Source organism: Saimiri boliviensis, chromosome 5 (genome assembly GCF_048565385.1).
Source record: "Saimiri boliviensis isolate mSaiBol1 chromosome 5, mSaiBol1.pri, whole genome shotgun sequence".
In the NCBI taxonomy this organism is placed as follows: Eukaryota; Metazoa; Chordata; class Mammalia; order Primates; family Cebidae; genus Saimiri; species Saimiri boliviensis.
This window is the reverse complement of record NC_133453.1, coordinates 93,434,755-93,447,869: the sequence shown is the minus strand read 5'-3', so window position 1 is coordinate 93,447,869 and position 13,115 is coordinate 93,434,755.

Genomic DNA, 13,115 nt, shown 5'->3' with positions numbered 1-13,115 from the left:
AGGAATTTAAATAGGGATATCCAATTAATTAACATCTGTATTCATTTATGCCTAGCTTTACATTGGATAGATTCTATAGTCTATATCCTGCCATGGTTCAGAGCAGGAAACTCTTTCTAACTAGAGAAACGTACGTAAAATAATCAGTGCAAGAAAGACTGTTCGCTTTACCTCCGCAAAAAGCTTTTGGCTTTTTAAATGTTGAACAATAGACATTTACTTAGTTGTAAATAAACATTTACTTGTAAATAGAAATTTACTTGTAAACTCCATAAGTAAGGGAACGAGTGCAAATCTATAAACCTTGTAAAATAGTCTAGATTACTAAAGAACCTTTGATACTTCAGTGTTGCTATATGATATACATGATCTCATGAATGCGGGGCAAAAGGAAACAATTGAAATTAATAACCTTACTGCCTTTTTTCCTAACTGAGTGATGCTGTGATGTAGCCACTAAATCACATTGAGAGAAATTTGGGCTTGGGGCTGTATTTTTTAATATATGGAAATGTCATAATTTAATAGTACTCTAATATTAATTACCTCTTGTGATATTTTTTACCAAAGTCTCTTTACCCCGACCTAAATTGAACCAGATTACTTCCCTTTCTCTCTTTTCTTATACAGAAACCTCATTTAAACTTGAACCAGGCATGAGATGAAAGCGCCTAGTTTCTTCATTGATGCTCTATAATGAATATATTTTTCCAGGAACTTTCTTGGCTTACCTTTTGCTGTTGAATAACACCACATTTTATTGAAGATCTGTGAAATGTTCCCTGAGATGTTATATAGCCTGTTCTCTTTAGATAGTAAGTTTTGCAAAAATCTTCTTGGCTTTGTATAGGTGATAACAGGAAACAGGAATAATGAGAGAAAACCTCTTCTTTCAGGTTTTTTAATTGAGGAACAAATTATTTCATAGTTTCTCATTAGTTATTCCCATGGATTCTAATGACAAGGTGCCAACTTTCACACTTTAAACAGGTTAATTAATCAGGTAGTAATGAAGTTGGGTGATACCTGAGTGTTGGTGTGCAGAATAATCACAGTTCCTAATAATGTGCTTAAATGTCTGTAAACCTGAGAGGATAAGTTGAAATTCAGGTCTTCTGAGTTCTGCATAAATAAACATATGCTAGCTAATGCAAAAACTAATTTTAATTTATTACACTAGGTATAATGTTTAATTGTGAGATGCATATATATAAATGAATATACAAATTGGATATGCATATTTATACTCACAATTATATATATATTGTTCTTTTCATTTGGAAGCATAAGCATGATGATATTTTAACCTTCATATCTGCATCTGCATGATTCTTACTTTGTTTAGCCAAACCATAAAATTGTATATTTTAAATCTTATTATCTTATTGTTCAATTGTAGTTTTAGTTAAAAAAAAAAAACAAAAAAACAGGTAAGGGTGAAATAATAGGTGAAGTCCCACTACATGACAATAGTATGTGAGTATGTCAAAGGAGCGTTCACAACCAAGAAGGCATCACTATGATGTAAATCGTCTTGGGGACTCAAGGCGTCCACTGAGTAGGAAGGATACACTGTAGATGTATCAGATTCTTGTTACTCAAACTTCCTTCCATAAAAAATACAGGAAAAATCAAATAAACAAAGATATATCTGATATGTTGAATATTACCACATTTATAATCAGGAAAGGAAATTATAATAAATGTTTAAAGAACAGACATGCTATTTCTCTTTTTGATAATGTTATTGTAAAGAAGTCTATCCCTATGGAAACAGGAGGCTTGGGATACAAGGCAGTATGCCTTCTGTCACCAGCAAGTGCTTCATCCCTGTGATATCAGCAATAAAGAATCAGAAACCTGTTCCACATGTGCAGTGTGTGGAGCACCTCCACTCCCCTGGTAACAAGGAAAATACCAATGGGATGGTAACATGTAAAATTAACTCCCAACAAATTATGATTAAAAAACTGGGGGTGGATCAGGGAAGAAGGAGTGTATTCAAATCAATATTAAAACAATTCTATTGGCTGGGTACGGTGGCTGGTGGCTCAGACCTGTAATCCCAACACTTTGGGAGGCTGAGGTAGGAGGATCACTTGAGTCCAGGAGTCTGAGAGCAGCCAGGGTAACATAGGGAGACTTCATCTCCACAAAAAGTAAAATATTAGATGAGTTGGTGGTATATACCTGTGGTCCCAGCCACTTAGGAGCCTGAGGAGGTCCAGGCTGCAGTGAGCTGTGATCATACCACTGCACTCTAGCCTACAAGACAGAGCCAGACAAAAACACATACGCAAAAACAAAACAAAAGAATAATTCTGCTGTCAAACTTTGATTATCAAAAATGAATTAATTATGGTTAGGAAGCAGTAAAGAACTTGAAATATCTGACACTTCTAGGATGATGGATTCTCCACCACAGGCAGTTAAGGATGAAGATGTGACCTCTGCACCCTCAGAGTGGGAGCCAAGCAGCTGCTGGACCATGCCATGCTCCACCAGGTTTGAGGGCAGGCCTTCAGGAAGAGACATGGGGGATGAGATACAGGGCTCCCAATGGCAAATCATGAGAAGGCTGGAGTCGTGGAAACATACCTGTGCCTCATGGAGATACGGCAATCAAAACCTGGATGGCACTTTCCTACCACTTTCTTCTGGGAGGGAGGCAGTTGGCTTGCTCCTGCTGCTATCTTAAGTTCAATCTATAAGCCAATTAGATGGCTGCCTTTGAATAATTCAAAATTCTCACATTCTACCTTCTGATCTACACCTGTGTACATACCTGGTTTTAGGTGGACATGTATACAAACAGGCTCAAGGTGTACATGCGTAGTCTATAAATCTGCATATTTACCCATACTGTACTTAGCTGTTTTACTTGGAGTGTTTTGTTTCTACTTGGTTTGTTGGTTTGTTTTGTGGAGGAAGTGGTTTTTATTTGTTCTTTTTGTGCTCCCCACTCTGAATGGTTACATCTCTCAATCACTCCCTGTCCAATCTTGCAATATAATCTTGGGATGAGGGTCTGGTTACCCACTTCCCAAGAGTACAGCATAAATCAATTAACTGACCTTTAATTTAAATGATGCAGCAGGTGAAATTCAGCAAATTACAACAATTGACTTATTGCATTAATGAGTATTAACTGCAAATGATAAATAATCATGCACTCCATAATCACAAAATTCTCCTATTTTAGAACAAGAAGATAGGGATAGATTTTTGTTTTTTATTATTAAACTGAAGTTTATTCCAAAGTTTTCTAGACCCTATGTGGTCTAACAATTAGATTTTACTCTACTGGGATGTAATGAATGGTGTTTCAACTACTAAAGTACCTACTTATTTTTCTTCTTATTTACACATTACAATTACAGGCCATGATCTTTATTCACAGTTTATTATGGATGAGTATCAATAATACGCATTGATAAAAGGATAATATGAAGAAAACAAAACAAAATCTGTCATGGTATTTGAAAGGCACATAATATTATGTGCACTTTACCTCCTTCTCCCTAAAGCTGACTATGGACAAACCAGAACCTCAAAACGCCCTTAAAGCTTTTGTTTCAAAATGACATGGTTTTGCTAAGTTGTTGTTGAAAAGGGGAAAAAATACAGAAATGTGTGTATCATTAGCACAACTGCATTCCATTATTTTCTTTTGCAAAATAAATTACATAAGTGGGGTATGTATTGTTTGCTGTACTTCACCCAGAGATTGGAATAATTAAGCTTCAAGAACTGAGATGCTTTAAAACACATTTAATTTAGTAAAATTGGTAAGGAAGCTACTGCAATTAAAAAAAATAAACAAAAAAGGACAAAAGTTTTCTTATGTCTTACTGGGTAATTTGGAGTGAATTTAGACTATGGCATTAGAAGTACAAAAGGTAACTAAAAATGCCATTAAATGAAATGTTCCAAGTCCAAGCAATTTCCTTCTTAACAGAAAGTAAAATGCAAACAGAGATTACGAAAACCCTGCTGTGTTTAATTTAAGTGTATGTATGCCTTTTACTCACAGTCATTTTGTCTGGAGATAATCACGGCCATCCACTGTGGTCAGGGCTGGGAAGCATGGGTCGTCAAAAGTTGCTCACTCTTTGATTCCACCTTGCTGTGTCAGCCGTGGCTCACATGAGGCAAGTCCAGCTCATTCATTTTCTGTCAGGGTGAGATTCTCCTACTTCTATATCCATCAGTTTGTTCTTGTCACCTTCAGAACCCTTGCAGCAACATGAAGTGGTATGTGTAACTACATGTCTGCCATTGCAAAGTGACATGATTGGCTATACACAGGCAAAAAGACTTCTGTAGCTATGTAAATGTAAACGAATTACATATATGCATATGTTTGTATTTATTTGTGAATTATTTATATACATATGCATGGTTATTAAATAGAAATTTTCTAATGATAAAGTTTGTAAATATCAAATTAACATTTTTGTAGTATTCAAATTGCTAGAACTATTTTGTACGGAATTCATTTTGAAAAGTAAGCAAAATCTTGGTAGTGTTTCTTAGCAGTAAAGAAGAGAAGTGATTAAATCCATCTTGTAAATGTATAGAGATTAAAGAGATTAAGAAGCAGGTCTGGAAAATGACTATTTCTATTAGAATAATATTTTCATAATATTTATGTATATATTTTATAATTTGAGATAGAAATATTTTGAGGACTATTTAGAGGAAGCCTTTTATGGAATAGATGACAATACTATTTTTTCCTTTCATATTCAACTTCTAGTTGATAGAAATTTCTAGGAAGAGGAGAAAACTTGCCATTATTTTATTTTCTTTCTTTTTTTTTCCCCAAGTGAAAGAAAATGTATTTACTTGTTTATTTATTTTTAGAATCACTTTTTTTTAAATTGCATTTTAGGTTTTGGGGTACATGTGATGAACATGCAAGATTGTTGCATAGGTACACACTTGGCAGTGTGGTTTGCTGTCTTCCGTCCCCTCACCTGTATCTGTCATTTCTCCCCATGCTATCTCTTCCCACCTCCCCACCCCCCCGCCCCTCCCCCATTTCCCCCCAACGGACCCCAGTGTGTAGTGCTCCCCTCCCTGTGTCCATGTGTTTTCATTGTTCAACACCCGCCTATGAGTGTAAAAATTTAACATTTGGTATTTATTAAGCACCTAAGTGTGCATGAATCTCTGATGCAAGATTATATATGCAAATAAAATGACCATGAATAAAATAACATTTTCTGTCTCCAAGGTAGAAGATGAAGAATCATAAAATTTCCAGGATATATAAAAAAGAAATACAAAATCCCCAGAAAACACACAAACACACACACACACACACACACACACACACACACGATCTATATATATTTTCTCCAACTATTAATGGAAGTAGGAATGATTCTTAGACATTACTATAAGTCATTTCTCAACATGCGAAGCACCTGTAAATTGTCACGATGAGCTAATTTAAAAAATTTAAAAATTTTCATCATAGCATAACTACTGTTTACTATGTGCATAACACATTTACTATGTGCCAGAGTTGGTATAAAGGAATTCTGGAGAAGGTATTAAACAACAGAATCCAACAGGCATGAACCAGATAGTATGATCACCTGAATATACAATGCAGAACTGTGAGACTTGTCTCTGCCCTGTAACATACAGCAGTACCAAATGGAATGTTGAAAGATCTTTGAACCCGCAATAGCATGGGATGTTATCCATAAATATGGGTTGTGGCTGATAATAGGCAGTTTGGGGCATCCAGGAAAATGCAAGTGTATCTTAATTTCCTCTGTATCGATTTTACTAGATTTTGAGACATAATTCTCTAAAATATGCAATTCTACCTTATTTAGTTAGGTTGCTCTTTTAAGGAAGTATCCTCCATAAGTTTGCAAAATGTCCTCCACAAGTTTGTTATTATAAACAGCATTCAAAGAGTTTGATATAAATAGGAAATGATATAGAGAACTCTTAAAGCTTTTGAGATAATCTTACCTAACTACTGAAACTATCCATGAGAAATTTAATGCTCTAAGAAGATGTGTTTCTTCACTAAGGACATATGTGTTTGGCAGTTTCACTGCACGTGGTCACATTTCCAAGGGGTGCCCTCTCTAGGTAGTACAATTTGAATAGCATTCCCTAGACTTGTGAAAATTGGCAAAGTGATAAACCCTGAAATAAGAAATAATGCAAGAATGAATAAAGGAAATCAAATGGCCTCAATGAGGTTGGAATTAGATATCAAGATTACATCAGATTTTCTACAGAGTCCAGGCAAATCTGCAACGTAGGAAAAGTGTATGCTTAATACCTTTACATTTGCATCATTATGCCCATTCTATCCCTTTAAACATGATTACAAGTCACAAAAAATGATGATGTGCCAGTTATCACTTTATTGCCTCTTAACTCCAAATATTCTAATAATTTTGCTTGCCATATGACTGTGGATCTCGGCCTTTTAAATAGCTTTTCCTTACTGGTTGAAAGGTGTCAAGCTTTGTCAGTAGAGAACACTGGGAAGAGATTGCAGAAGGAAAGGGTTTAGACACCTGGTTTCAGGGTTTTTGCTTTTTCTCTGCAGTTCACTGTACTTCTTCAGCATGGGTTCTGCTCCATTGTTCCAGCTCTGCAATGCATGCAGCTTCTTGGACATCACTATCCTGTGGTGTTAACAACTTCACCAGCATCCAGCTATTACGGTGCACAGCAGCAGAATGCAGCAGCATCCTCCAGAAGTCCCCTCAGGTAATATTGTAGCAAAGAGCCTCTGGTGAGAAAATGACCTTTTCACAGCTTTCCCTGGCACCTGAAAGAATGGATTTCTAGGAAGTTCCAGAAAATTCCACAGGTGCACTCTTACAGTGATTTCTCTGCCATACAGAGTCCTAGAGGGGAGGGGTGTCATGGTATATTGAAGGGTTGTAGCTATTATATGTGAAATAATACCTACACACACATATATGTATAGATATATAATGTAACAGCATAAAATATAATGTAACAATATTATAAATAGCATATAATGCATATCATGTCATACATATGATATATAATAAATATATAATTACTCCATATGTATCTATAATACAATATAATACAATATAACGTATATACTAATATAGTATCTCATTGTATATATTATATAAGTATTACATATCATACATATTACATATTATATGCATTATATGCTATTTATATTATAATGCTGTTACTATGCTGTTACACACACACATGCACATATATATATACATATATATATATACACATATAAAAATATATGTGTGTGTATATATATATATATGTAACTCTTGTATTCTTTTTAAAAATTTTTGTGGGTACATAGTAGGTATGTATATTTATAGAGTACATGAAATGTTTTGATATAGGCATAAAATGCATAATAATTACATCATGGAAACTTGGGTATTCATCCTGTAGAGCATTTATCCTCTATGTTACAAACAATCCAATTATACTGTTTTAGTTATTTTAAAGTGAATGATTAAATTATTATTGACTACAGTCACCTCGTTGTGTTATCAAATACTAAGTCTTATTCATTCTTTCTAATTATGTAGCTTTTGTACTCATTAACCATCCACCTCACCCCCCAATCTCCCATTACACTTCCCAGCTTCTGATAACCACCCTCCTACTCTCTACGTCCATGAGTTCAATTGTTTTGATTTTTTAGAACCCATAAATAAGTGAGAACATGTTTTGTTTGTTTTTCTGTGCCTGGCTTATTTTTCTTAACATAATGACCTCCAGTTCCATCCATGTTGTTGCAAATGACAATATCTCATTTTTTTTTATGGCTCAATAGTACTCATTGTATATAAGTATCACCTTTTATTTATCCATTGATCTGTTGATTAATTGTTAGTTTGCTTTCAAATCTTGGGTACTGTGAACAGTGCTGGAACAAACATGCAACTGAAGATATCTCTTTGATACACTGATTTATTTTCTTTTGGTTATATACCCAGCAGTGGGATTGCTAGATCATATGGTAGCTCCAGTTTTAGTGAGGAACCTCCAAACTATTCTCCATCGTGGTTATACTAGATTACACTCCCATCAACAATGTATGAGAGTTACTTTTTCTCTACATCCTCTCCAGTATTTGTTATTGCCTATCTTTTAGATAAAAGCCATTTTAATTGGGATATGATGATATCTCACTGTAGTTTTGATTTGCATTTCTTTCATTGTAGTTTTGATTTGCATTTCACTGATGATCAGTGATGTTCAGCACCTTTTCATATGCCTGTTCACCATTTTTATGTCTTCTTTTGAGAAATTCATATTCAATTATTTTGCCAATTTTTAATATGATTATTAGTTTTTTTCTCTATAGAGTTGTTTGAGGTTCTTATATATTCTGGTTATTAATCCTTTTAAAATGGGTAGTTTGCACATATTTTCTGCTATTCTGTGAGTTGTATCTTCATGTTTTAAAGTGTTCCCTTTGCTATGCAGAAGCATTCAAACTTGATCCCATTGGATGATCCCATTCATCCATTTTTACTCTAGTCGCCTAACCTTGTGGGGAATTACTCAAAAAACTTTTGCCCAGACAAATGTTCTGGAAAAATTTCCCCATGTTTTCTTGTAGTAACTTGATAGTCTGAGGTCTTATATTTGAGTCTTTAATTCATTTTGTTTTAATTTTTATATATGGCGAGAGAGAGGGGTCTAGCCTTATTCTTTTGCATATGGATATCCAGTTTTTCCAGCACCAGCTATTGAACAAGATTGTCTTCTCTACAGTGTCTGTTCTTGGCACATTTGTGAAAAATGAGTTTACTGCATGTATGTGAATTTATTTCTGGGTTCTCTATTCTGTTACATTGATCTATCTGTCTATTTTTGTACCAGTACCATGCTGCTTTCATTACTGTAGCTCTGTAGTAAAGTTTGAAGCCAGCAAGTCTGAATCTCACCCAATGCCCTATTACCTGGGTATTGCTGCTGGTTATTCAGGGCCCAAGTACTTCTCAATTAGCAAGTGATGAAGCCTGCTAAGACTGGGTCCTTCCCTTCAAGAACATATTGCTGTGACATATAGTTATGTTTAACACTTCAAGGCATCATATCACTAATAGAGGCACTGAGGAGATAGAGAAAAACAGTCTTGAATTGCTGTCACCACCCTTCCCCATCCCCCAGGGAACCATCTTAGGAAGTTCCCAAAATTTCCACAGGTGCATGATCACAGTGATTTCTCTGCCATATAGAGCATTAGAGGGGATGGGTGTCATGGCATAGGTAGAGCCTGTGGCTATCATATATTATATTATCTCATATTGTGTTCCAGAGGCTGGAACTGGACATTTCTGGGTTTTCTAATTCCCCAGAGTATGTCTAGAAATGTCATCTGAGAGCTTAGCCCTTGAAAGGGAGCCTCATGATTCTGACCAGCATCCAATCCTGCTGTGGCTGAGCTGATATCCAAGATGCAAGACAAAGTCCTTCCCACTTTCCCTCTGCTCTCCTCAAGTGGAAGGAAGGAGTCTATTTTGGAGTTGCAAGCTGTGCAGCCTGAGATCAGAGGAGGGGTATGCCAGCACTGGCACAGCCGTCCCACCTGGTGTCTCAGTAGGTCTTGTGCCCCCTGGCCCAGTTCAGCAGTAGGATTTCCCTAGGAGTTGACATCCTTGTGACTTAAACTGTATTCAAATTTATTTAGGTCTTCAGAGTCTTTATCCTGTGGTGGCAAGGCTTGCAAGGTCTCAAGTTCTGACCTCTGAGCTTGGTGATTCCCTCCTGGGTACGGCTAGTTTTCCAGTGGTGGGCATCAGCTGGGTTTGGTCTGGTTTTTCTTTCTGCTATTACATGGCAGCAATGAGTTGAGTGCCTCACAATTGCTGAGTTCTCCCTCTCCTCACACCCAGAAACACTCTTTGCACCATGCCACTGCTGCTGGGGAATAGGGGAAGGGTGGTGTCAGCAATTCAAGACTGTTTATTCTTTATTATTTTTTCTTTGAGATGGAGTTTCACTCTTCTTGCACAGGCTGGAGTGCAGTGGAGTGATCTCACTCACCGCAACCTCTGCTTCCCAGGTTCAAGCGATTCTCCTGCCTCAGCTTTCGGAGTAGCTGGGATTACAGGTATGCACCACCATGCTCAGCTAATTTTTTGTAGAAGTTAGAGAATTTAATACCCCTGACCTTACAGGTATTTAATACCCCTGACCTTACAGAAATAAAAAGGATTATAAAAATTACTATTAATAATTGTATACCAACTAACTAAATAAACTACATGAAGTGGACAAATTCCTAGAAAAACAAACACTACTTAAAATGACTCAAGAAGAAATAGAATATATAAATAAGCTTGTAACAAGTAAAAATACTGAATTAGTAATTATTTTCAAATTTCTGCAAAGAAAAGCCCAGGATGAGATAGATTCACTGGCGAATTCTACTAACACTTTAAGAAGAATTAATATGAATTCTATACAAATTCTTTCAAATACTAGAAGACAAGAGTAAATCCCAACTCATTCTATCCTAATTCCATATCACTCTGACACTAAACTCAGACTAAGATGCCATAAGGAAACGATAGACACATAATTCTTATGAACATAAATGTAAAAAATGATTAATATTAGCAAATTGGACCCAGAAACATATAAAAAAAGGCTTATACTGCATGACTAGTTGGGATTTATCCCAGTAATGCAAGTTTGGTTCTACATATGGAAATCAATTAATGTGATACACTATATTAATACAATAAAGAAAAAACCCAAATTATATCAATGGATACAGAAAAATAATTTTAAAAGATTCAAAACCTTTTCTGATTTTGAAAAAAAGATCAACAAACTAGAAATAGAAGGTAATTTTTTCAACCTGATAAAAGACAACTACAAAAATCCCATAGCTTAATACTTAATACTTAATGCTTGCCACTTTTATTCAATGTTGTATTGATGATTCTAGTCAGAGAAATTAGGCAAGAACGTGGAATAATAGACATCCAGACTAGAAAGAAATAAGTAAACCTATTTCTACTTGCAGATTGTATATAATCTTATAAATAGAAAAATCTAAGTAATCAAAAAAATAATGATAAGAACTAGCAAATGAGTTCAGAACACTTGCAGTATATAAGATTAAAACACAAAATCAATTGTATTTTTATGCACCAAAAAGCATACAAAAATAAAATTAAGGAAATAATTTAACTGTATTTTTATACACTAACAAGCACACAAAAATAAAATTAAGGAAGTAATTTAATTTATAATAACATTAAAACAAAATATTTAGGAATAAATTTATTTAAAGAAATGCAGGGCCAAGGGCAGTGCTTCACACTTGTAATCTGAGTACTTTGGGAGGTCTCCAGGGGAGGGAATCATGAAGTCAGGAGTTCTAGACCAGCCTGTCCAACATAGCAAAACCCTGTCTCTACTAAAAATACAAAAATTAGCCAGGCATGTTGGTACACGGCTGTAGTCCCAGCTATTCGAGAAGCTGGGACAGGAGAATTGTTTGAACTTGGGATGCAGAGGTTGTGGTGAGCTGAGATTATGCCACTGCACTCCAGCCTGGGCAACAGAGTGAGATTCCATCTCAAAAAAAAAAAAAAAAAAAAAAAGCAAAACTTAATTTTGAAAATTGCAAGATATTTGTGAGATAAATAATATCTAAATAAATGAAAAAACCTCCCATGCTCATGGGTAATTAGGCTTAGTATTTTTAAGATGGCTATAGTATCAGATTTTATGTATAGATTAAATGTCATTCCTTTCAAAATCCAAGCCTATTGTTTTAGATAAATTGACAAATGGACCCTAAAATTCATATACAAATATAAGAAGCTCAGAATAGCCAAAACAACTTTAAAAAGAATAAAAGATTGGAAGACACACATTTCCGGATTTTGAGATTTACTAAGGCTTATCCTTCCAGATTTCAAGACTTACTCCAAAGTTATGGTAACCAATATAATGTAATACTTCATAAAAATATACATATATATCAATGACATAGAATCACATGTCTCAGAAATAAATCTTCACATTTATTATCAGTTTACTCTTGACAATGATGAAAGAATAATCTTTTTAATAAACGGCGCTGGAATTGGGTATCCATATAAATCCATATGAGAAAGAAGACAGTGGGAGCACTGCCTCACACCATACAAAAAAGTAACTCCAACTGCATCATAGATCTAATACAATAGCTGAAACTATAAAGATCTTAGAAGACATAATTACATTTTTATAAGCTTGTGTTTTCGATGGTTTCTTAGAGATGATATCAAAAGCATAAGTGACAGAAGATAAAAAAACTAGTAAATTAATTTGACAAAAATTTAATCTTTTGTTCTTCAAAGGAAAGCATCAAGCAAAGAAAAAGTCAATTGTTAAGACAAAATATTTGCAAATTATATATCTGTTCAGATTATACAGACTATATACAGAATTTGTACAACTCAACAATAAAATTCAAATAACCGATTTAACAAAAGGCAACATTTAATCAATATTTCTCCAAAGAAGACATATGGAGTGGTCAGTAAACACACAAATATGCACTTAACATCATGAGCCATTAGGAAATGCAAAACAAAAGCAAATGGGTTGTTTCTTTATGCTCATTAAAATGATAAAAATAAAAAAGTCAACAACAAATGCTGATGAAATGCAGAGACTTTGAAATCCTCATTCATTGCTGTTGAGATTGCAAAATGGTGTAGTCACTTTAGAAAGCAGTGTTTCAACACCTCAAAGTGTTAAACATGATCTGTATGTTTATATTTAACAATTATACTTCTAGGTATATACCCAAGAGAAATAAAACCAGGTATCACTGCAAAAAAAATTCTAAGCAAATGTTCATTATGCATTATAGCCAATACAGTAGAAAAAACATGTTCATCAGCAGATAAATGGATAAACAAATATGTATATTCATATAATAAATATTATTTGACAATAAAAATAAATGAAGTACTAATACATCCTACAGAATAGATGAAATATAAAAATACTATACTAAGAGAAAGAGGCCAGTCACATAAAAATGTATATTGTATGAATGAATTGATATAAAATTTCCAGAATAGGCAATTCCATGGGGA